We start from the raw sequence: 25064 nt of genomic DNA on the forward strand, positions 1-25064 counted from the left end.
AATATAAATCTTGTTTCCTTCAGTCTGGAGATTCGCAATTACGGCCAGCAGGCAGCCGCCATTTTGTGGGCAAGCTATGTGTCACCCCAAAATCAAGTTTATATGTCAGAATGGGGGGGGTCAGAGGTATAGGCCCATGCACTGGATATACACAATTAGATGGTGAGGAGGGAGGGGGAAAGTGAGGGGTGCTGAATGAAAAGTGAAAGTAGAGGCGGGGCAGGCAATGTATGATTGACAGCTGGGATTTTTAAATTGCTTTATAATGGGTATGAATGTGTTAATAGAAACAGGACTTTCATTATGCAGCTATTCATGTCTGGGTGACAGTTCCCCTTTAAACAGGTGACCAGTAAATGCTACTTGCTGACTGGTTGCTATGGGTTACTGCACCTGGGCAAACTTAGTGCCTTTTATTAAATGCACCCCCTTAGTAAGGTTTACAGTCTTCTGGGGTTCATGTACCCCTATTCCCAAGGGTGCCATTAGGTCGTAGCAAGGGGTATAGGTGTGCATTCATTTCTATAAGCACCGCCCCCGCTGCACCCCCAAACATACAACATAAATGGCCCTCAAGTGGGGCCCCTTCCCCTGCTTTGGGGTATTCGGTGAAATATGGCACATTGCTCTGCATACAGTCCTGGTACTAGTGACCCCCCCATAGCTATAAACAATGCCAAGTCCGGCCCTACTGTGCCAAGGCTGCCGGGCGCTGCTCCATAACTGGCAGAAAAAGGCCGACAGTTACAAGCAGCGTTCCCATCCCCCAAGCCCTAATAACTGGGATGTCAGGGCCCCCCCTAATAACTGGGCTGTCATGGCCCCCCCCTAATAACTGGGATGTTAGGGCCCCCCCTAATAACTGGGATGTCAGGGCCCCCCCTAATAACTGGGCTGTCATGGCCCCCCTAATAACTGGGCTGTCATGGCCCCCCTAATAACTGGGATGTCAGGGCCCCCCTAATAACTGGAATGTCAGGGCCCCCCCTAATAACTGGAATGTCAGGGCCCCCCTAATAACTGGGATGTCAGGGCCCCCCTAATAACTGGGATGTCAGGGCCACTCCTAATAACTGGGGTGTCAGGGCCCCTCCGAATAACTGGGGTGTCAGGGCCCCCCCAATAACTGGGATGTCAGGGCCCCTCCTAATAACTGGGGTGTCAGGGCCCCCCCAATAACTGGGGTGTCAGGGCCCCTCCTAATAACTGGGGTGTCAGGGCCCCCCCAATAACTGGGGTGTCAGGGCCCCCCTAATAACTGGGATGTCAGGGCCCCCCTAATAACTGGGATGTCAGGGCCCCCCTAATAACTGGGGTGTCAGGGCCCCCCTAATAACTGGGGTGTCAGGGCCCCCCTAATAACTGGGATGTCAGGGCCCCCCTAATAACTGGGATGTCAGGGCCCCCCCTAATAACTTGGGCCCCGGTGCAGAAAGGAACCTCGTATTATACCAGAGATATTAGTGTCCAGCCTGTGGCCCCCAAGCTGTTGTTGTGCTGCAACTCCCTGCATCCCTGTGAGCTGTAGTTTAACATCTGCTCCCACCATTGTGTCTTAAACACTCTTGGGGCCCCTGTAGCAGCCGCTGAGCCCCCCGAGGAGCGCAAAGTGCCGGCGCAGAACTCACTGCCACCCCAGCCTCCCCCTGCCGACTGCCAGTTCTAGAGATGAAACACTCAGCTGTAGATGAAAGGCAGCCAAGCGGCGGTTCCCCGGCTGTGCCAAGCTGGCAGCTATAGATTAGAGGGAGGGTTCCTGGCTGCCGCCCAGTTTGCCTTTTCTTTAGGAAATAAATGAGCCGCAGACCCCTGGGGGGGCAGGAAAGAGGTAAATATACTGTGTATATAGGGGCATCTAGAGCCTTAGCCATTTGATAATAATATCGGGGGGAGAAAAGCAGTTGGGTAATGGGTGGGGGCACCAGGTTTGCCGGCCCGGTGCCACTGGGTCTGCTGCCTCAGATGATAAAATAGCTAGAAATGCCCAGAGCTACTGTGCCCTCTGAGTTATTAACCATACACTAAGGATCTGTATCCTGACTGATACTGCAGGGTACAAATGGGGCACAGCACGATGGCACCACAACGGTCCCACTGCGTTCCCTTCCTGGCTCAAAATGGGGGATCCAAACTCTACCTGCCTTGAGGGGGGGGCAGAGAGGAGTGTGGAAGGAACAGCACCCCCTATGGGTGGCATAGGCCTTAAGGTGCCCACACACGGGGCAATTTCGGCTGCCGATATTGGTCCTTTAGACTTATCTGCCCAGGTACGGGCACCCCCGACGGGCACCACCGACGCCTATGACCGCAGTTTTAATTTGATCATTTGGCCCAAGGGAATAAGCCCAATATTGCCCCGTAGGTGGGCATATCGGGAGAAGATCCACTCGTTTGGCAACATGAAAAGGGCAGTTTAGGTGGGTTCCTGCAAAGGGCATTTAGCCAGGGGCAATTGCGGCTCTTTGCCCTTAGGCCAACGCAGGGCTTGCGCTTAGTGCCACATACTAAGGGGCATTCCAAGGGGTCCCCCCATACTGCCCTCATACATACAGGGACTAAATGTGCCAGGTGTGACATCGCTGCCCTGAAGAGCTGACAGTTAATGATGGGTGCAGCCCACGTGCCGGGGCTGGGGGGGGGGCAGGAAGCAGCTGCACAAGGGGCAATTAATCCTGGATCTGAAGGCTAATTAATCAGTCGTTAATTCATCAGACGGGATTTCAGGGAGGGTTCTGCTCCGTCTCTAATTCCTTCCCTACCAGCTCTGTGCGCCCAATTCATCTTCCTGACAGCGCCGATACCAACAGAATTGCCTCCAATCCCCAGTGCCCCCCCCACCCCCCCGTCAGCCGGGCACAGCGTTGGAATGCTGAATCCTTAGGGTTTGGCGTTCGGCCGAATCTTTCAAAAAGGAATTGGGGTTCGGCCGAACCCTAAAATAGTGAATCCCCCCATGACCACACCCCATTAAGCCATAGTCCATCCCCCTTACAACCATTGCTCCGCCCCCACTAGGGGCTATAAGATTTCAATGGGGTTTCCTAGGCTGCTATGTGACATCCTGGGGCCCCAGAGTGCTTAGTTACCCTAAGGGGTAGATTGGGGGCAAGTGTTCTACATAACAGCCTTTTTTTTTTAATTGGGCTCCCTCTACAGCTAAGGGGCCCCTTATAGGTTGATCCCAAGACTCCGCCCCTGAGGAACTCTCAAGTGATTCCCAAGACTCCGCCCCTGAGGAACTCTCAAGTGATTCCCAAGACTCCGCCCCTGAGGAACTCTCAAGTGATCCCAAGACTCCGCCCCTGAGGAACTCTCAAGTGATCCCAAGACTCCTCCCCTGAGGAACCCCCGGCTCAGTTCTTTCTATTCTTTCCTGATTACAGAACTCCCAGCAGCTTCTCGGATCAGCGCGTCGCCCCGCGGCGATTGGCTCCCTTTCTGCCATGCAAAGCGCGTCGGTTCCGCAGACTTAATGCGTTCGGGTCACGGGGGGTTAAATAGATTTTCAGAGTAAAGTGGACTTTCAATTTCTCCGTTACAAATAAGCTGTAATTTATCCGGAGAGTAAAAGCAATAAGCGCCGTGATACCTTGATCCGCAGTCACGCGTTACGTAGGGGTAAAGCCCTTAATTCTGGCACTTAGGCTAAGTGGCACTTTGCATTGGGTACAATGTATCATTAGCCGCCAATTCTCTCCCATCCGCCGCCCGGCGGCCCTATTTACTCTCAGTAATAAACATAAAGCGCTGACTGCTGGGCCGGAATACTGAGCCAACGGCAACTGGGAATTACTGTTCTGCAGGACTGGGGCAACTGCTGATTGGCATAATGACTCTGGGGTCACATGGGTAATATTGATTAACCCCTTAAGCACCTCCCCCCCACCAATGTATCACTCATTCCCCCTCTCTTGGTAGGGAACCCCATAACCCGACTGCCCTTACAGTAAGGAACCCCTTCCTATGCTGATGGTGAGATCTCCTTTCCTCCCCTCCCCCAATGAATCACTCATTCCCCCTCTCTTGGTAGGGAATCCCATAACCTGACTGCCCTTACAGTAAGGAACCCCTTCCTATGCTGATGGTGAGATCCCCTTTCCTCCCCACCCCCAATGAATCACTCATTCCCCCTCTCTTGGTAGGGAATCCCATAACCTGACTGCCCTTACAGTAAGGAACCCCTTCCTATGCTGATGGTGAGATCTCCTTTCCTCCCCTCCCCCAATGTATCACTCATTCCCCCTCTCTGGGTAGGGAATCCCATAACCTGACTGCCCTTACAGTAAGGAACCCCTTTCTATGCTGATGGTGAGATCCCCTTTCCTCCCCACCCCCAATGAATCACTCATTCCCCCTCTCTTGGTAGGGAACCCCATAACCTGACTGCCCTTACAGTAAGGAACCCCTTCCTATGCTGATGGTGAGATCTCCTTTCCTCCCCACCCCCAATGAATCACTCATTCCCCCTCTCTTGGTAGGGAACCCCATAACCTGACTGCCCTTACAGTAAGGAACCCCTTCCTATGCTGATGGTGAGATCCCCTTTCCTCCCCACCCCCAATGAATCACTCATTCCCCCTCTCTTGGTAGGGAACCCCATAACCTGACTGCCCTTACAGTAAGGAACCCCTTCCTATGCTGATGGTGAGATCTCCTTTCCTCCCCACCCCCAATGAATCACTTATTCCCCCTCTCTTGGTAGGGAATCCCATAGCCTGACTGCCCTTACAGTAAGGAACCCCTTCCTATGCTGATGGTGAGATCTCCTTTCCTCCCCTCCCCCAATGAATCACTCATTCCCCCTCTCTTGGTAGGGAATCCCATAACCTGACTGCCCTTACAGTAAGGAACCCCTTCCTATGCTGATGGTGAGATCCCCTTTCCTCCCCACCCCCAATGAATCACTCATTCCCCCTCTCTTGGTAGGGAATCCCATAACCTGACTGCCCTTACAGTAAGGAACCCCTTCCTATGCTGATGGTGAGATCTCCTTTCCTCCCCTCCCCCAATGTATCACTCATTCCCCCTCTCTGGGTAGGGAATCCCATAACCTGACTGCCCTTACAGTAAGGAACCCCTTTCTATGCTGATGGTGAGATCCCCTTTCCTCCCCACCCCCAATGAATCACTCATTCCCCCTCTCTTGGTAGGGAACCCCATAACCTGACTGCCCTTACAGTAAGGAACCCCTTCCTATGCTGATGGTGAGATCTCCTTTCCTCCCCACCCCCAATGAATCACTCATTCCCCCTCTCTTGGTAGGGAACCCCATAACCTGACTGCCCTTACAGTAAGGAACCCCTTCCTATGCTGATGGTGAGATCCCCTTTCCTCCCCACCCCCAATGAATCACTCATTCCCCCTCTCTTGGTAGGGAACCCCATAACCTGACTGCCCTTACAGTAAGGAACCCCTTCCTATGCTGATGGTGAGATCCCCTTTCCTCCCCACCCCCAATGAATCACTCATTCCCCCTCTCTTGGTAGGGAACCCCATAACCCGACTGCCCTTACAGTAAGGAACCCCTTCCTATGCTGATGGTGAGATCCACTTTCCTCCCCACCCCCAATGAATCACTCATTCCCCCTCTCTTGGTAGGGAACCCCATAACCCGACTGCCCTTACAGTAAGGAACCCCTTCCTATGCTGATGGTGAGATCCCCTTTCCTCCCCACCCCCAATGTATCACTCATTCCCCCTCTCTTGGTAGGGAATCCCATAACCTGACTGCCCTTACAGTAAGAAACCCCTTCCTATGCTGATAGCGAGATCTTCTTTCCTCCCCACCCCCAATGTATCACTCATTCCCCCTCTCTTGGTAGGGAACCCCATAACCCGACTGCCCTTACAGTAAGGAACCCCTTCCTATGCTGATGATGAAATCAATATCTGATATAGAGAATATATTTTGAAGGAAACATCTATTTCTCTTTGATAGAAATTCCATCTCATATAATTACCTCTCTCCTATTCAAGCGACTGATTATTTGGTTTCTCGGCACAGACACAGAGATACAGTGTAAGGAGATAACTGTCAAAGCAAATTTAATTTCCAATTTCACATTATTAAAAGTTTATCCTCCACGATTCCGTGTTTGTAGTGAGACAGTCGGGGGGGGGCAGCCGGAGCGGCACGGGGGGAATCAATATCGTATTTAGTGCACAAAGGCCCCAGATCCAAGATCAACACAAAAAGCAATAATTGCCCGACGCTGTGCTGTGGCCCCGACCCCGAGTCTCAGTTTGCTGTGTTATGATTGGCTGACAGCAATTCTGTATATCAGATTCTCTGCCGGAGCCGCTGCCCAAGTCTGTATAATAAACCTATATACATACAGTATACTGTATATATATATAATAACTGGCAGGTTCTGCTGCCTGAACTGGGGCGGCTCCTCTTATTTGGTGTCTCTGCAAATTAAGTATTTCCCTTCCCCTCTCTCCTTCTTTCTCAGTATTTATGAACAGATATTGGGGCAGGTGGCTTCCTGGTGGGGGCACTTGTGAGAAGGAATCTGATTTGCCAGTTGCTGAAATGAGACCCAGCTAAAGCCAAAGGAATGATAGGGCCCCACATTAGCCCCCCCATACAGACTCCCCCCATCCCTCCCCATACAGACTCCCCCCATCCCTCCCCATTCTGACTCCCCCCATCCCTCCCCATTCAGACTCCCCCCATTCCCCCCCATACAGACTCCCCCCATCCCTCCCCATTCTGACTCCCCCCATCCCTCCCCATTCAGACTCCCCCCATTCCCCCCCATACAGACTCCCCCCATCCCTCCCCATTCTGACTCCCCCCATCCCTCCCCATTCAGACTCCCCCCATTCCCCCCCATACAGACTCCCCCCATCCCTCCCCATTCTGACTCCCCCCATCCCTCCCCATTCAGACTCCCCCATTCCCCCCCATACAGACTCCCCCCATCCCTCCCCATTCTGACTCCCCCCATCCCTCCCCATTCTGACTCCCCCCATCCCTCCCCATTCAGACTCCCCCCATTCCCCCCCATACAGACTCCCCCATTCCCCCCCATTCAGACTCCCCCCAACCCCCCCCCACATACAGACTCCCCATTCCCCCCCATACAGACCCCCCCATTCAGACTCCCCCCATTCCCCCCCATACAGACTCCCCCATTCCCCCCCATACAGACTCCCCCCATCCCTCCCCATTCAGACTCCCCCCATCCCTCCCCATTCAGACTCCCCCCATTCCCCCCCATACAGACTCCCCCATTCAGACTCCCCCCATCCCTCCCCATTCAGACTCCCCCCATTCCCCCCATACAGACTCCCCCATTCCCCCCCATTCAGACTCCCCCCATTCCCCCCCATACAGACTCCCCCATTCCGACTCCCCCCAACCCCCCCCACATACAGACTCCCCCATTCCCCCCCATACAGACTCCCCCCATTCCCTCCCATACAGACTCCCCCATTCCCCCCCATACAGACTCCCCCATTCCCCCCATACAGACTCCCCCCATTCCCCCCCATACAGACTCCCCCCATTCCCCCCCATACAGACTCCCCCCATCACTGACAGCTCGCACCCACCTACAGCCGCACAGTAATGGGTTTAATTCAGTTAACTCCTTCACTGCCGTGTCCCCTTCCCCATAAAGACCCTCAATCTCTGGCAACAAAACAGATTAAATGGGAACTTTCTGTGCTTTGGGCCCCAGTGGCTGATAATAATAACAGAACAACCTGTCGTCCCCCCCCCCCCCCCCAGGCACCAGTGCCCGGAACGTCGCTCTTGTTCCTGAACATTTCATTCCGGCCCCCGGGGGCAGGTTTGTGGATTCTCTGTGCCCCATATACACGGGCGCTTCTACTTACTTACTGAAATGGAACAATGTGTCGGGCACGGAGAGAAGGAAAAGGTATTTAATCAGATCCACCCCCCCCAGAAAAACTCTTCCCTGTAACCCTGGATAATGGAGAAGTTATATTTAGTATTAAGGGGCATTATACCCCCTTGTTTTAACATGAGCTCAATGTATGGGGCTATATTTTTGCCTGTTGTTGCCTGTAATTTGCACTAAAAAGAGACATTTTGAGACAGTAGGACAAGATGGAGACAGTAGGAAAAGATGGGGACAGTAGGACAAGATGGAGACAGTAGGACAAGATGGAGACAGTAGGACAAGATGTGGACAGTAGGACAAGATGGAGACAGTAGGGCAAGATGGAGACAGAAGGGCAAGATGGAGACAGTAGGACAAGATGGAGACAGTAGGGCAAGATGGAGTCAGTAGGGCAAGATGGAGACAGTAGGACAAGATGGAGACAGTAGGGCAAGATGGAGACAGTAGGACAAGATGGAGACAGTAGGGCAAGATGGAGTCAGTAGGGCAAGATGGAGACAGTAGGGCAAGATGGAGGCAGTAGGACAAGATGGAGACAGTAGGGCAAAATGGAGACAGTAGGACAAGATGGAGACAGTAGGGCAAAATGGAGACAGTAGGACAAGATGGAGACAGTAGGACAAGATGGGGACAGTAGGACAAGATGGAGACAGTAGGACAAGATGGAGACAGTAGGACAAGATGGAGACAGTAGGGCAAGATGGAGACAGTAGGGCAAGATGGAGACAGTAGGACAAGATGGGGACAGTAGGACAAGATGGAGACAGTAGGGCAAGATGGAGACAGTAGGGCAAGATGGAGACAGTAGGACAAGATGGAGACAGTAGGACAAGATGGAGACAGTAGGGCAAGATGGAGACAGTAGGGCAAGATGGAGACAGTAGGGCAAGATGGAGACAGTAGGGCAAGATGGAGGCAGTAGGACAAGATGGAGACAGTAGGGCAAAATGGAGACAGTAGGGCAAGATGGAGACAGTAGGACAAGATGGAGACAGTAGGACAAGATGGAGACAGTAGGGCAAGATGGAGACAGTAGGGCAAGATGGAGACAGTAGGGCAAGATGGAGGCAGTAGGACAAGATGGAGACAGTAGGGCAAAATGGAGACAGTAGGACAAGATGGAGACAGTAGGGCAAAATGGAGACAGTAGGACAAGATGGAGACAGTAGGACAAGATGGGGACAGTAGGACAAGATGGAGACAGTAGGACAAGATGGAGACAGTAGGGCAAGATGGAGACAGTAGGGCAAGATGGAGACAGTAGGGCAAGATGGAGACAGTAGGACAAGATGGGGACAGTAGGACAAGATGGAGACAGTAGGACAAGATGGAGACAGTAGGACAAGATGGAGACAGTAGGGCAAGATGGAGACAGTAGGGCAAGATGGAGACAGTAGGACAAGATGGGGACAGTAGGACAAGATGGAGACAGTAGGACAAGATGGGGACAGTAGGGCAAGATGGAGACAGTAGGACAAGATGGAGACAGTAGGACAAGATGGAGACAGTAGGGCAAGATGGAGACAGTAGGGCAAGATGGAGACAGTAGGGCAAGATGGGGACAGTAGGACAAGATGGGGACAGTAGGGCAAGATGGAGACAGTAGGGCAAAATGGAGACAGTAGGACAAGATGGAGACAGTAGGACAAGATGTAGACAGTAGGGCAAGATGGAGACAGTAGGGCAAGATGGAGACAGTAGGGCAGGATGGGGACAGTAGGACAAGATGGGGACAGTAGGACAAGATGTGGACAGTAGGGCAAGATGGAGACAGTAGGGCAAAATGGAGACAGTAGGGCAAGATGGAGACAGTAGGACATAATGGAGACAGTAGGGCAAGATGGAGACAGTAGGGCAAGATGGGGACAGTAGGGCAAGATGGAGACAGTAGGACATAATGGAGACAGTAGGGCAAGATGGAGACAGTAGGACAAGATGGGGACAGTAGGACAAGATGGAGACAGTAGGACATAATGGAGACAGTAGGGCAAGATGGAGACAGTAGGGCAAGATAGGGACAGTAGGGCAAGATGGAGACAGTAGGGCAAGATGGAGACAGTAGGGCAAAATGGAGACAGTAGGACAAGATGGAGACAGTAGGACAAGATGGAGACAGTAGGACATGATGGAGACAGTAGGGCAAGATGGAGACAGTAGGACAAGATGGAGACAGTAGGACAAGATGGGGACAGTAGGACAAGATGGAGACAGTAGGACATAATGGAGACAGTAGGGCAAGATGGAGACAGTAGGGCAAGATGGAGACAGTAGGGCAAGATGGAGACAGTAGGGCAAGATGGAGACAGTAGGGCAAGATGGAGACAGTAGGGTAAGATGGAGACAGAAGGGCAACAACCAAGTCTTAGTAGTTGAACAAGAGTTAATGGGCTGTCTGGCTCTTTATACAAATAAAGGAGAGCAATAAAGTCTGTTTTGCCCCCCCCCCCCACTAACTAAATCCGGCCGATGCTATTATTAGAAAGAACCTTTAGAATTCAATAAAATCCCAATGTGCAGATAAGGAGTGAGATATTTTTTCTTGCCCAAACCCCCGGGGCCCGGGCTTATTGACATGATTCCGCAGCGAGGAACATCTGCTTGTAAATCAGCCCCCCCGGCGAGCAACAAGAATCACTTTTATTAGCGCTCATTTACTAACGGTTCCCGAGGAACAGAACCTCTCAAAGGTCAAACAGATCCATTCACTCCGATAGGGGGGTCTCAGCGCCGCAGCCCCCACATCCTGACATTTCAGGATCCCTTAAAAGATGATTTAGAAAATAACTGATAATGTTCTGTTTGAAAATTACCAACAAGCTGCAAACTCCTCCTCCTGCCCCGCAGAACTGCCCCCAGGGGCATCACTGGGCTACCCAGGGCACAAATAGTACCCTAACTGGCCCTCAGGCTGGGCCCCCTTAGCCCATAACAAGGTTACAGATATATAGAAACATTGGGGTAACAGTCACCCCGCTATAGTTCCAGGGGCACCCAGGGCACAAATAAGCACTCACCCCAAATCCCCCCCTAACTGGCCTTCAGGCTGGGCCCCCTTAGCCCATAACAAGGTTACAGATATATAGAAACATTGGGGTAACAGTCACCCCGCTATAGTTCCAGGGGCACCCAGGGCACAAATAAGCACTCACCCCAAATCCCCCCCTAACTGGCCTTCAGGCTGGGCCCCCTTAGCCCATAACAAGGTTACAGATATATAGAAACATTGGGGTAACAGTCACCCCGCTATAGTTCCAGGGGTACCCAGGGCACAAATAAGCACTCACCCCAAATCCCCCCTAACTGGCCTTCAGGCTGGGCCCCCTTAGCCCATAACAAGGTTACAGATATATAGAAACATTGGGGTAACAGTCACCCTGCTATAGTTCCAGGGGTACCCAGGGCACAAATAAGCACTCACCCCAAATCCCCCCCTAACTGGTCTTCAGGCTGGGCCCCCTTAGCCCATAACAAGGTTACAGATATATAGAAACATTGGGGTAACAGTCACCCCGCTATAGTTCCAGGGGTACCCAGGGCACAAATAAGCACTCACCCCAAATCCCCCCCTAACTGGCCTTCAGGCTGGGCCCCCTTAGCCCATAACAAGGTTACAGATATATAGAAACATTGGGGTAACAGTCACCCCGCTATAGTTCCAGGGGTACCCAGGGCACAAATAAGCACTCACCCCAAATCCCCCCCTAACTGGCCTTCAGGCTGGGCCCCCTTAGCCCATAACAAGGTTACAGATATATAGAAACATTGGGGTAACAGTCACCCCTCAGGGTGGGTAGGTCAGTGGAATCTCTCGCTGGGGAGTCTCTCAGAATCAGAGGGATATTTAGCTCAGTCACCCTACTGTCGCCCTACAGTCGCCCTACAATCGCCCTATAGTGGCCCTACAGTCGCCCTATAGTGGCCCTACAGTCACCCTACAGTGGCCCTACAGTCACCCTACTGTCGCCCTACAGTCACCCTACAGTCGCCCTATAGTGACCCTACAGTCCCCCTACAGTGGCCCTACAGTCACCCTACAGTGGCCCTACAGTCACCCTACTGTCGCCCTACAGTCGCCCTACAATCGCCCTATAGTGGCCCTACAGTCACCCTACAGTGGCCCTACAGTCACCCTACAGTGGCCCTACTGTCACCCTACAGTGGCCCTACAGTCACCCTATAGTGGCCCTACTGTCACCCTACAGTGGCCCTACTGTCACCCTATAGTGGCCCTACTGTCACCCTACAGTGGCCCTACAGTCACCCTACAGTGGCCCTACTGTCACCCTACAGTGGCCCTACAGTCACCCTACAGTGGTCCTACAGTCACCCTACAGTGGTCCTACAGTCACCCTACAATCGTCCTATACTGGTCCTACAGTCACCCTACAATCGTCCTATACTGGTCCTACAGTCACCCTACAGTGGTCCTACAGTCACCCTACAGTGGTCCTACAGTCACCCTACAATCGTCCTATACTGGCCCTACAGTCACACTACAGTCGCCCTTTAGTGGCCCTACAGTCACCCTACTGTCACCCTACAGTGGCCCTACTGTCACCCTACAGTGGCCCTACAGTCACCCTACAGTGGCCCTACAGTCACCCTACAGTGGTCCTACAGTCACCCTATAGTCGCCCTACAATCGTCCTATACTGGTCCTACAGTCACCCTACAATCGCCCTACAGTCGCCCTACAATCGTCCTATACTGGTTCTACAGTCACCCTATAGTGGCCCTACAGTCGCCCTATAGTCCCCCTACAGTCACCCTACAGTGGCCCTACAGTCACCCTACAGTCACCCTACAGTGGCCCTACAGTCACCCTACAGTGGTCCTACAGTCACCCTACAGTGGCCCTACTGTCACCCTACAGTGGTCCTACAGTCACCCTACAGTTGCCCTACAGTGGCCCTACAGTGGCCCTACAGTCACCCTACAGTTGCCCTACAGTGGCCCTACAGTCACCCTACAGTGGTCCTACAGTCACCCTACAGTGGCCCTACTGTCACCCTACAGTGGTCCTACAGTCACCCTTCAGTGGCCCTACAGTCACCCTACAGTGGCCCTACAGTCACCATTCAGTGGTCCTACAGTCACCATTCAGTGGTCCTACAGTCACCCTACAGTGGCCCTACAGTCACCCTATTGTCACCCTACAGTCGCACGCACAGATACACAAAATGATTGGCTCCTGCCATATATTTCGCACTCTATGACATGGTAAGTCGGGCACTTGGGCACCTGGGTAGGGATCAGACTCTTCCCAGCAATACATTTCCATGTTAATAGGAACCTCTCTCTCTGACGTTGTTATCGGCGCCAGTCACTGGGATGGCACTGCCCCCTGTATCATAGCTCTGCCCATTTTAAGTCACAGGCCCGCCTACTTTATGTCACAGGCCCACCTACTTTATGTCACAGGCCCACCTACTTTATGTCACAGGCCCGCCTACTTTATGTCACAGGCCCGCCTACTTTATGTCACAGGCCCACCTACTTTATGTCACAGGCCCGCCTACTTTATGTCACAGGCCCCCTACTTTATGTCACAGGCCCGCCTACTTTATGTCATAGGCCCACCTACTTTATGTCACAGGCCCGCCTACTTTATGTCACAGGCCCGCCTACTTTATGTCACAGGCCCACCTACTTTATGTCACAGGCCCGCCTACTTTATGTCACAGGCCCCCTACTTTATGTCACAGGCCTGCCTACTTTATGTCATAGGCCCACCTACTTTATGTCACAGGCCCGCCTACTTTATTTCACAGGCCTGCCTACTTTATGTCACAGGCCCGCCTACTTTATGTCACAGGCCCGCCTACTTTATTTCACAGGCCTGCCTACTTTATGTCACAGGCCCACCTACTTTATGTCACAGGCCCGCCTACTTTATTTCACAGGCCTGCCTACTTTATTTCACAGGCCCGCCTACTTTATTTCACAGGCCTGCCTACTTTATTTCACAGGCCTGCCTACTTTATGTCACAGGCCCCCTACTTTATGTCACAGGCCTGCCTACTTTATGTCATAGGCCCACCTACTTTATGTCACAGGCCCGCCTACTTTATTTCACAGGCCTGCCTACTTTATGTCACAGGCCCGCCTACTTTATGTCTAATCTATCGATAGAACATTTTCTCCGCAGCTCGAACCCGAGATTCCATGTTTTCATCATTCTCAGTGAAATCTGAGATAAAAAAAGGAAATTTTAAATCTAATGGATTTTTATTGTCTAAACAGCTAAAAATCCGAATCGGACAATTGGCCGCCGAGTTCCTGTAGGAGCCAATGGCAGAAGCCCCGCCCCTTCAACTTCTTTCTTTTTGTCTCCATTGGATTTTGTCTGAAAATCACAACTTTATCGAACTGACAATTCGGAAAAGTTGAGGTTTTTGCGACTTTTCTCGCAACGACTTTTTTAGTAAATATCGGGCATTTGGGAAAATTTGTTTCGTCAAATTTGAATATAAAAGAAAATGAGAAGTTTTAGTGAATCTGCCCCTTAGTATTTAATAAATTGGACAATTCTAAGCGACTTTTCAATTGGTCTTCATTATTTATTTCTTATAGTTTTTGAATTATTTGCCTTTTTCTTCTCTTTGCAGCTTTCAAATGGGGGTCACTGACCCCGGCAGCCAAACCCTATTGCTCTGTGAGGCTCCAGTTTTATTGTTATTGTTACTTTTTATTCCTTATCTTTCTATTCAGCCCCTCCCCTATTCATATACCTGTCTCTCATTCAAACCACTCCCTGGTTACTAAGGTACTAAGGTAAATTGCACCCTAGCAACCAGGTAGCTGCTGAAACTCCAAACTGAAACACTGCTGAACAGAAATTGATTGATTGAATAAAAAAATAAGACCAATTGCAAATTGTCTCAGAATCATACTTAAAGTTGACTACTATATAAAGCTACTTATATAATTAAATGTGAGAAACACTGTATCTAAGTGCAGGTGATGCTCTTTAAGATTTCTGGGTTCTCTGCCAAAAGCCCACTTATTTAATTAAATGTGAGAAACACTGTATCTAAGTGCAGGTAATGCTCATTAAGATTTCTGGGCTCTCTGCCAAAAGCTATTTATTTAATTAAATGTGAGAAACACTGTATCTAAGTGCAGGTGATGCTCTTTAAGATTTCTGGGTTCTCTGCCAAAAGCTACTTATTTAATTAAATGTGAGAAACACTGTATCTAAGTGCAAGCAACACTCATTAAGATTTCTGGGCTCTCTGCCAAAAGCTACTAATTTAATTAAATGTGAGAAACAATGTATCTAAGTGCAGGTGAAGCTCATTAAGATTTCTGGGCTCTCTGCCAAAAGCTACTTATTTAATTAAATGTGAGAAACACTGTATCTAAGTGCAGGTGAAGCTCATTAAGATTTCTGGGTTCTCTGCCAAAAGCTACTTATTTAATTAAATGTGAGAAACACTGCATCTAAGTGCAGGTGACGCTCTTTAAGATTTCTGGGTTCTCTGCCAAAAGCTACTTATTTAATTAAATGTGAGAAACACTGCATCTAAGTGCAGGTGAAGCTCATTAAGATTTCTGGGCTCTCTGCCAAAAGCTACTAATTTAATTAAATGTGAGAAACACTGTATCTAAGTGCAAGCGACACTCATTAAGATTTCTGGGCTCTCTGCCAAAAGCCACTTATTTAATTAAATGTGAGAAACACTGTATCTAAGTGCAGGTATCGCTCATAAAGGTTAAATAATCCCAGGCACAAAGCAAGGTCTGTACAGAATACCAAATATAGGGGGGGCTTGAAGCAAAAGTCAGGAAAACTAAGGGACTATGGGAGACACCTGGGAACAGGGTCGGACTGGGGGGGTGCCCCCCAAGGTGCCCCCACCGCGTCCCCCCACAGGGTTCCCCGCTGCGCCCCCCTAACCCCCCACTACCTGCCCAACGTCCTCCCCTGAGTAAGTGAAATAAGGCGATGGGGAGGGACACCAGCGCCCAGGGGAGCACCATAGGGATCGGGTCTGGGTCCGACCCAGCCTGGGAATGTATAAGAACCAGCACCAGGCCAAGCTGGCCGGGGCCCTAGGCAACCCAGTTAGCCAGACCGCCCACTGCCCCCCCCCCCCGAGTGTTAAGAAGTTAAGGTGGGTAGAAAGGGGGTACATGGGTCCGTACTGGGGGTAGGGGAAAGAGGTATGTGCCCCCCGACCATTGCCCCTCCCACTAGTTCCGGCCCTGAACACAAGTCACATGATATAGGGGGGCAGTTTCTGTAACTCCGCAGGGCTTTTCCCTTTGTCACTCGCTGGGAAGGAACATTATATATTATATATTTGCTCAGAGCAGGTTCCGCTTTAGAACAGACGGAAAGGTTCCCGACCCCAGAATCCAATATGATCTAGAACTGAGACGGGCAGAGACTGCAAGTGACTGTTATTAATGGAGCGCTCTGGGTCACCCCAATGCTCCTCCATAGAGACCCCGAGAGTGTCAGTGGGGACAGGGAATTAATAGACTTTCTCTTCTCTCTTCTTATAATGAAATCAGAACATTCTCCTCCCGGCAAAGTCTCTTCCCCCCCCTGTCATTAGCATTTAGATTTATTTCTTAATAACTGCCTACTTACATACATATAGGTACTGTATTACTCTGAATCCGCCAGTCCTGCCCTGTGTGCCCAGAACATTCCCTCTCTGTATATTTGTATTTATACATATGGGTAGGAGGTGCCATAGTGTTTCCCTTAGACAGTACAGTATGGGGGTACAGCTTATTGTGTGCCCAGAACATTCCTTCTCTGTATATTTGTATTTATACATATGGGTAGGGGGTGCCATAGTGTTTCCCTTAGACAGTACAGTATGGGGGTACAGCTTATTGTGTGCCCAGAACATTCCTTCTCTGTATATTTGTATTTATACATATGGGTAGGAGGTGCCATAGTGTTTCCCTTAGACAGTACAGTATGGGGGTACAGCTTATTGTGTGCCCAGAACATTCCTTCTCTGTATATTTGTATTTATACATATGGATAGGGGGTGCCATAGTGTTTCCCTTAGACAGTACAGTATGGGGGTACAGCTTATTGTGTGCCCAGAACATTCCTTCTCTGTATATTTGTATTTATACATATGGGTAGGGGGTGCCATAGTGTTTCCCTTAGACAGTACAGTATGGGGGTACAGCTTATTGTGTGCCCAGAACATTCCTTCTATGTATATTTGTATTTATACATATGGGTAGGGGTGCCATAGTGTTTCCCTTAGACAGTACAGTATGGGGGTACAGCTTATTGTGTGCCCAGAACATTCCTTCTCTGTATATTTGTATTTATACATATGGGTAGGAGGTGCCAGAGTGTTTCCCTTAGACAGTACAGTATGGGGGTACAGCTTATTGTGTGCCCAGAACATTCCTTCTCTGTATATTTGTATTTATACATATGGGTAGGGGGTGCCATAGTGTTTCCCTTAGACAGTACAGTATGGGGGTACAGCTTATTGTGTGCCCAGAACATTCCTTCTCTGTATATTTGTATTTATACATATGGGTAGGGGGTGCCATAGTGTTTCCCTTAGACAGTACAGTATGGGGGTACAGCTTATTGTGTGCCCAGAACATTCCTTCTCTGTATATTTGTATTTATACATATGGGTAGGGGGTGCCATAGTGTTTCCCCATTGTTCTATTTTCTGCATTTCGTGCAACACATGACCTGCCATATAATTGGGCCCCCCGTGTGGATGCAAAAGATTTTTTTTGCTGTCGAAATGAGCCAAGGGCCCAGATAGCCTCCAATTTGCCCTTCGTAATATTCCATTTAACCTTGATTTTTCCCCAGTTGCCTCTCCATGGCGGCAGCGTTTCATTAGCCGCTCTCGTTACTCGGCGCTATTAATAATCTTTCCCGCATTTCTATGCAATCAGCTCATTGATTTGCCCTTCGGTGACATCACAGAGAGGCCGAGTTTCCCCAAAGGGCAAATAAAAACTGCAAGTGGGTAAGAAATCTCTCTATGGGGGAGACATCATTGTATCATTCCTTTATACATTATTTATAACCCCCGATCCCAACACAAATCCTGCCCAGACCCTGTCTTCGTAACTGAGATCCTTAATTACCTTTATTAATTTAGTTGCTCTTTTCTGGCCCCTGTTTCGGAACATAAAATATTTAATTACACATTCTGCCACTAGGGGGAGCATGGAGCTATACAGAACCGCAAAGGAAAGTCTGGGCTAAAATCACAGAGAAACTGCACTGCTGCAAAAGCTCCGAACCTACTAAGCATTCTGTATTATTATTAATATTATTATTAATTTATAAAGCGCCAACATATCCCGCAGCGCTGTACAATAAGTGGATTACAACCAATAACCGATACAGGAGGGGAAGAGAGCCCTGCCCCAAAGAGCTTACACTCACATATTAGTCTGTATAAAAGCAGTTGGATAAATCATAACCGATTCATTTAATATCATCTCTCCCCTAAGGAGTTCTGGGCATTATATTATGGGCCCGGTCCATACACACAGGAGAATATATAGAACCCACACTGTGTACTGCTAATGGCCACGCCCATTGTTATGGGAGGGGGAGTGTCCAGTTATCTGATGCCCCTGCAAACTGTGATAAATAGTCAGCTCTTCTGGCTAAAGGTGGCCATACACGGTCTGACCTCGCCAAACAAGCGGACCATCTACCCATATTCCCACCTATCGTGGGCATTATTGGGCTAATTCAATCCTTTGGCCCTAGGGCCAAACAATCAAACTAAAATGGTGGCTATATGGGCCGTTGTATGGGCCCTGCCGTGTTCCTCACACCCCTCCCGGGCCCCCGCTGCCAACCCAAATCACCCCCTCCAGGCATGTTTACTAAGACTGGAGATAAATATCATCAGTGATGTTGCCCGTAGCAACCAATCAGATTTTTGCTTTTGGTGATTGTTCAAATCTAATTACTGATTGGTTGCTATAAGCAACATCACCGGTGATATTTATCTCCAATCTTAGTACACATGCCCCTATGGCACATCCGGAGAGGGGGATCTGGGGGCCCCGGAGCGCCCAGCAGGGATCGGTTCTGGGCCCCAATGGCCCAATCCAACCCAGTCTGTGGCCCTCTGTAATGTAAACCTGCAGCACCAGCATCAAATTGGTTAAACGAGATGGTACAATTAACCCTTTCCCCAGTGGCTCCTTTGAGCCACCTGGTACCGAAAGAACTTAGGAGCCACAGCAGGTAAGGGGTTAAAGCCTGACCATCCTGGGAGTGGCACTGGGGGGGCAGTAAGTCAGTCATAGAGGGGGGCAAATTCCTAATGTAAATGAGAGACAAGGGCAGCTGGGAGTCGGGGGGCAGCACAGGGGCAATGGGAAAGCAATGGGAAACAGGGGGTTGGGGTGCCATTACATTTAGCAAATTTAACCCCAATACCCAGGGTAGAAAGGGATCCATGGGGCTCTTTGAATTCATTTCACCGTCTCTACTCCAGTTGCATTGTGGGAGAATGGGGGGCAAGTTAGGGAGGGGCATGGATATATTTCATTTTCCCCATTTAATGCAGTGAGGGGATGGGGCCATAGCGAGAGACTTGAGGGCTCACTTGCCCTTTAGTTCTGGTCCACTGGTTCCGTCTGCTCTGCTGGACTGGGCGCAAGGTGCAAAGAATTAACCCCTTCCTCACCGAGACATACACTAAGGGATGAAAGAACGAGGAAAAGGAAAGTAGATTAATTTGGTTGGTGGTTACTGTATCTGGCAGTACCGGTCCCACTGGGGCAGATCGGCCAATATGGAACCATATAAAAGCAATTCCGGAACACAGAGCCCCCGATCTGTAGAATAAAACCTGAATGTATTTGCGCTTTGCCCTGTTGGCTTTGGGCTCGGAGGAAGCGAGAGAATAAATGAGTGTTTGCGCAGTCTCGAAAATCCGATTAATTGTGCAATTACACCGCGCTCACTGCAATATACACTCCCCGGCCGGGACCCGCATACCGTTAACCCCTTCCCTGCCAACACTGGGAGATTTGGATACGGTGCAACTCCCTGCGACTCCCAGTATGGGGTACCTGGGGCCCCACTGAAGAACCTGCTCCAATGGCCGCCATGACCCCCCCATGAACAACCAGGCCGACAGCTGACAGCTCGGCAACAGGTGGCAGGCAGCGAGCAGGCCGGGGGCTAGTGGCTCTATATAGATGGCCAGTACTGGGGTGGGAGGACCCACTGAGATTTCTCCCAGAATGCCTTGGCAATGCCAGTAATGGCCTGGCAGGGGCTGCCACACTTCAGTTTTATATGCCCAATAAATACAGGTATCCGGAAACCCGTTATCCAGAAAGATCCGAATTACGGAAAGCCTGCCCCCCATAGACTCCATTGTAATCAAATAATTCACATTTTTAAAAATGATTTCCTTTTTCTCTGTAATAATAAAACAGTACCTGTACTTGATCCCAACTAAGATATAATTACCCCTTATTGGGGCAGAACAGTCCTATTGGGTTTATTTCATGGTTAAATGATTCCCTTTTCTCTGTAATAATAAAACAGTACCTGTACTTGATCCCAACTAAGATATAATTACCCCTTATTGGGGCAGAACAGCCCTATTGGGTTTATTTCATGGTTAAATGGTTCCCTTTTCTCTGTAATAATAAAACAGTACCTGTACTTGATCCCAACTAAGATATAATTACCCCTTATTGGGGCAGAACAGCCCTATTGGGTTTATTTAATGGTTAAATGATTCCCTTTTCTCTGTAATAATAAAACAGTACCTGTACTTGATCCCAACTAAGATATAATTACCCCTTATTGGGGCAGAACAGTCCTATTGGGTTTATTTAATGGTTAAATGATTCCCTTTTCTCTGTAATAATAAAACAGTACCTGTACTTGATCCCAACTAAGATATAATTACCCCTTATTGGGGCAGAACAGCCCTATTGGGTTTATTTCATGGTTAAATGGTTCCCTTTTCTCTGTAATAATAAAACAGTACCTGTACTTGATCCCAACTAAGATATAATTACCCCTTATTGGGGCAGAACAGCCCTATTGGGTTTATTTAATGGTTAAATGATTCCCTTTTCTCTGTAATAATAAAACAGTACCTGTACTTGATCCCAACTAAGATATAATTACCCCTTATTGGGGGCAGAACAGCCCTATTGGGTTTAATCCAGAATACCCTTAGTCCCGAGCATTCTGGATAACGGGTCCTATACCTGTATCTCTGTGCCTGTTGCTCTACATATACAGAATATTACATATATCTCTATAGACAGAGCTGGTTTTTCCCAGTCTCCTTTCTGTCCTTCCCCAAATCCCTTAAGATCCGAATAACAGACTATTTGCGGAAGTCGGATGTGACCCCAGACAGCTCCAGGCCCGACAGCACAAATGGGTCAGCGCCGCTCATCACTAACAAGCTGCTACGTTTCCCCCCAGTTACCCACAGGGGGGGCATCAGGGTTCAGGCAGTGAGAAATGCAAACAAGGCGCCATCTGCTGGGGGATTTGTGGGTCCGGGGGGGGGTAAAAAAAACTGGAGCTGCTCCCCCCCCCAGTGAGGAAATAACACGTAAATATCATTAAAGGGGAACTCGACCCACAAACAGCATCTTGTCCCCATAGCAACGCTGCCCAGGAACATTCTAGCAGCTGAGACCGAACGCAAATCATCAAGTTCAGACCTTCGTTCAACCCAACAATATATGTGGCCCTAACACTAGGGGGCCCCGTGGGTGCCCATTTGGTTTTAAAATTGAATCTTTGGGTTAATTTGCCCTTTAAAAAAAAAATCAGACTTTCTTTCCGTGTTTCCTTTATTGTTTCTCCGATTCCCGGGAACCTGTAATTAGATCTAGGGAATAATTACAGGTTGCGGCAGATACGTTAATGTGTGTTTACGTTGGCTGTCTGCCTGCGCCGGGGGGGGGGGGGAAATAATAACTAGGAATGGGGTATAATGGGTATACTGGGCCACGGGTCTGGTTGGGGGCCCCAGCTTGAATGCTGGGAGTTGTAGGCCCTAAGATAAACGCCAGGAATGCTGAACCAATGTAGTAATAATATGTTTTAAACCACGCCCCTAATCCAACGTGACCACACCTTGTTTGGTGTAAGCCCCGCCTACTTCTACAAACCCCACTACTACTCGAATCATAACTGCCCCAGCTTCACCTGGGCAACAACCTTGTGGGCACAGACCTCCAGTGTCTGTTAGGAGTAACCCATAATTATACCCCCAGCCAGGGCGGGGCAGGGGGGCAGGTCTGGGCAGGACACAGTATGGGCAGGGGGGAGTGTAACTTGGAATGGTCATACAGGGGGAGGCTGTAAGCTCCTAGGGCAAACTCAGCAAGATCAGCTGACATGGAAAGGTTTATTTGCCCCATTTGCCCCCCCCCCCAATACTGGGCCAGTGATCAGACCATAATGGAGGCCAGTGCAAGCCCATTGCCACATTAATGTGCCTGCTCAGTAGTTACTGGCCCAGCTGGTTTTTATTGGCCCTTTTAATGGCCACATTTAGGCAGTGGAGTCGTCTGTCCTTCCCTCAAATCGCCCCTGATAATGAGCTTGATACAAAAAGCGCCACTGTATGGGCCAAAAACTTTCTGTTCTTGGTCAGGGCAACATATTTTTCCCAGCCTTACCCACAATGCCAAGGGGCTGTGGCCCTTTACAAAGACAATAAATACCCCATAGTGCAGGGGATCAGCCCCTGCCTTTCTCTCCGAGGCTTCTGCCACATTTCCCGGCTGAACGTGCCGGCGGCACTTCCTGTTCACTTGAACGCGAAGAAAACTTTTACAGCAGTTTGGTGTTGATTTCCACTTGCCCAAATGCTAGCCACCTACCGGCCCAGGCCTGTGCCCCTGCCCAAAGTATTTCTGCCCCTGAGCCAAATAGTCTGTTCTGCCAGTGATCCTGCAGCGCAGTGCTGCGGCGTATGTTGGTGCTTTATGTACAGAGGTATCCGGTAACATAGTAACATAGTAAGTTGGGTTGAAAAAAGACATACGTCCATCATGTTCAACCATAATGCCTATATATAACCTGCCTAAATATTAGTTAGCACAGACCCTTCCAACCCCACAGTGATACCAGTCCCTACAATAATACCGGTCCTTATAATTATACCGGTCCCTATAATAATACCAGTCCCTAAAATAATACCAGTCCCTATAATGATACCAGTCCCTATAATGATACCAGTCCCTATAATGATACCAGTCCTTACAATTATACTAGGCCCTATAACAATACCAGTCCCTAAAATAATACCAGTCCTTACAATTATACTAGGCCCTATAACAATACCAGTCCCTAAAATAATACCAGTCCTTACAATTATACTAGGCCCTATAACAATACCAGTCCCTATAATGATACCAGTCCCTATAATGATACCAGTCCCTATAATGATACCAGTCCCTATAATGATACCAGTCCTTACAATTATACTAGGCCCTATAACAATACCAGTCCCTAAAATAATACCAGTCCTTACAATTATACTAGGCCCTATAACAATACCAGTCCCTAAAATAATACCAGTCCTTACAATTATACTAGGCCCTATAACAATACCAGTCCCTAAAATAATACCAGTCCTTACAATTATACTAGGCCCTATAATAATACCAGTCCCTACAATGATACCAGTCCCTATAATGATACCAGTCCTTACAATTATACTAGGCCCTATAACAATACCAGTCCCTAAAATAATACCAGTCCCTAAAATAATACCAGTCCCTACAATGATACCAGTCCTTATAATAAAGCCAGTCCTTATAATAATACCAGTCCTTATAATAAAACCAGTTCTTATAATAAAGCCAGTCCTTATAATAAAACCAGTTCTTATAATAATACCAGTCCTTATAATAAAGCCAGTCCTTATAATAAAACCAGTTCTTATAATAATACCAGTCCCTATAATAATGCCAGTCCTTACAATAATAGCAGTTCCCAAATACCCAGGGAATACAATCAAGGTGGATAAATAATTAGAATTCCCTGTGTGAGGAGCCGGGGGGGGGGGGGCTGCCAGGGACTGACGCTGAATGGAGATTTATGGGCTCATTCACTAACAGGCTGGTAGCCAAGAGCCCCCCGGACTCGCTCCATTGGCAGCCATTGCAGGGACTCACAAGTGGCAGTGTGGCCCCTAATTAACCCCCCAGGCAGTAAGAAGGGGCACCCAGGGGTGCTCAGTGCCATCCTGATCCCTGGAATCCAATGCAAAGTGCTGGGCTGTAACACACAGGGAGCTTTACCCAACTCTGCTTAACACTCCGGCCAGTGGTTATATCTCTATACATCGGCCAATTCTACCCCATCTCGTTAGCGCTAATTACAAAGCCTTTCCATTTCATACATTCCACCCAAGGAAGGGGGGGGGGGGGGGGACGGTGCCGGATTCCACTGCCAAATTCCTCCGGCATTTCAGCACCTCGGAGAGCAGCCAAAGCCTATGGACTAGAATAAAGCCCCCCCCCTGGCTCAGCAACACCCCTGCCTATTAACCCCTGCTGTGCCAGAGGGGCCCCTGATGCCCCCAACAGACAACAACGAATCACATTTACACGACACAAAAGGAACAAGAAGAAACCTGAGCAGATCACTCACCTTCCCTCCGCTGTTACCCTGACGGGGGGCAGGAAAGCTGGGTTGCCCCCTGAGCTGGAAGCCAAGGCTGCTGGGTTGCCCCCTGAGCTGGAACACAAGCCAACGCTGAAGGCAGAGCCGCCTGTTTGTTTCCTTCTGACACACAGGGAAGGGGAGAAGGTGGATCTTATTGCAACAAGTGGCACCTAGGGGTCCCCTGCCCAGATCACTAAAGCCCCCCCTGTGTCTCTGGGAGAGAAATAATTACCCCCCCCCCTGTAGGTCACACTGGGAAGGATCTAAGTGTCCCTTTAGAGATCTCAAGTCTCCGTCACAGGGACTCCCAAGTCTTTAGGAAGAGACAGCTCCGTGCCTGAGAGAGCTGAGACTGCCGCTCCTCTCTCTCTCGTCCCCCCGGCGGCTGCTGCTGGGGCTGCTGGGAAGCCGCTACCCCTCACTCCCATTGCCATGGTACTTTGGGTGACCATCATTAGGCAGAGCTGCTTGTTTAGCCAGATAGGTTGCCATAGAAACCCCTTGTACACAGACTGATCCATCTCTACCCCCCCTTCCTCAGCACCGTC

General features: G+C 49.5%; 1 protein-coding gene across 1 annotated transcript in view; it reads right to left on the reverse strand.

Annotated features, from left to right (window-relative positions):
• Positions 1 to 25064, reverse strand: part of vwa5b1 (von Willebrand factor A domain containing 5B1) — an 89798-nt gene extending 64734 nt beyond the window's left edge. The window contains exon 1 of the mRNA XM_031906011.1: positions 24502 to 25064. The gene's annotated coding sequence lies outside the window, so the exon portion shown is untranslated. The remainder of the gene's footprint in view (positions 1 to 24501) is intronic.

This window comes from Xenopus tropicalis, chromosome 7 (genome assembly GCF_000004195.4).
Source record: "Xenopus tropicalis strain Nigerian chromosome 7, UCB_Xtro_10.0, whole genome shotgun sequence".
Classification (NCBI taxonomy): domain Eukaryota; kingdom Metazoa; phylum Chordata; class Amphibia; order Anura; family Pipidae; genus Xenopus; species Xenopus tropicalis.